Here is a 1,970-nt window from a genome sequence, read left to right on the forward strand (position 1 = left end):
TGTGATGAGTCATACCTAAGAGAGTCTGTATCTCCCTTGGTGATCACCTATGAGCCACAAGTTCCTCAAGTTATTACTTATGACGAGCCGGAGCTAGATGAGGTCAGACATGTTACTAGGGGCGGAAGAATTTTCAAGCCTGCTGAATTGAGAGTTGAAAATCCAAAGGCATTGGCTCGAGGAGAAGAGCCGCAATATGTGAAAGACCCAGATGATGAGGTTGTGCAGTAGTTGAAGAAAACTCAGGCTGTTATCTCTGTTTGGGGATTATTGATAGCATCAAAGAAACACAGGGAAGCCGTGTTAAAAGAATTGAATACTACACAGGTATCCTCAGAAATATCTCCAGAGCAACTGGCTGAAGTTGTTGCTCTAACCCAGGCCGTCAGAGTCATTAGTTTCTCATATCAGGAGCTGCCTCCTCAAGGTCGGAATCAAGTTACTGTGTTAATCTATGAACTGATTTGAATTTTGAGAAATTGGAAATTGATATCAAATCTTAATGAAAATTCATATCAGTTTTCCAATACGCTATTATAATCTAGATCTCTATTCTATGAAAGTTTGGATTAAGTTGAAATTGATATGCTATAAGTTGCTGTGTTAATTTATAATCTGATTTAAATTCTGGAAAATCAGAAATTGATATCAAATCTTAATGCTAATTCATGAAATTTTTTCAGTAACCCACAATCATCCATATCTTATTATTGAAAAAGTTTCAGCTGATTTGGGGTTTGATTGCTTAGGGTTTCTGTGTAATCCTAGCAATCTGGTCTTAATGTTAATAAATCATAATTTAATAGCAAATCAACACAAAAGTCAGTAAAAACCTCAAACAAATCTTAACTTTACATCATGAATTTAATCCCTAAGTTGTTTGAAACAGAAACCTTAGGGTTCATAAATCTCCATTGTAAATTCGCTATACCGCGATAGTCTAACTGCCGAGATCGCAACCGTAATCGTATACTAATTGCGATTAATCCTGCATAATTGGAGTGCGTAAATTATAGTATGATATTGGCTCCGAGGTCCACTGTCCACGAAAATCCTGAGAAATATGCCAGGCAATAAGATACTATAATTTACACGCTAAATTATACAAGTGTTGAGAGCACGATTCCTTCCATGGTTGCGATTCGAGGCCGAAACTTGTGAACCATAGAGCCTTTGATATTCCTTCGATGTTTAGGAATCGAAAATCCTCAAAAATTGAAAATTATTAAGTTTAACAAATCGAATTAACTCGATCCGCGTCTTAGGAGCTGTTGGATTATGGTCTCCTATCGTAGGAACCTTTAGGGCCCCTTAGGAACACTTACGTCTCGTTGTGTCCTAGGTTTTAGGGAGTCCTAGAGTTAGGAGTCCAGCCTCATCACGGTCGCTTGCTATGGATAGCAACCGTGCAAATAGATCTAGTTACACTAGTCACCCCTTTTTCCCATAGGACAAGCCTAGTTACCTAGGATGTAGGTTCACCTGCATTAGTCAAAGGGATGTCTTGCACTTAAATAGGACCATATAGCATCTTAGATGAAGTTCTAGGATAATAAAATCTTCAACTTGAATTAAATAATTTCTCTTAAACTGTTAAAACAGTCAATCCAGTCTAGGTCGGTGTCCTAGATGAGTTAGGCATAAGTAGCTTAGTTCAGGTGAACCGAACTACGATCGACTCTGATTCGACTCTGATTCCAATGAGGTTGGGATACGTAGGCAACTTGGATACTTGAGTAGCGTACCAAGCCCGAGTCAGCTCCACACATAATTGGTGGGGTTTTATACATTAATCCTTAAATTAAAAGTAATTAAATCACTTACGACTTTCAATGAAATTAGAATTTTATGAGAACTTTCACTTAGATTGAATTCAAACAAATTAAGAAAATCAAGATTCACATTTAGGAATTACACTGAAATTAGATCTTAGGATGCATGTCACATTAATATAGAGTTAAATGAGCCAT

The sequence above is a fragment of the Tasmannia lanceolata genome, unplaced genomic scaffold, assembly GCF_043159265.1.
Source record: "Tasmannia lanceolata isolate RefF3 unplaced genomic scaffold, GAP_Taslan_0.1 ptg000023l, whole genome shotgun sequence".
NCBI classification, from domain to species: Eukaryota; Viridiplantae; Streptophyta; class Magnoliopsida; order Canellales; family Winteraceae; genus Tasmannia; species Tasmannia lanceolata.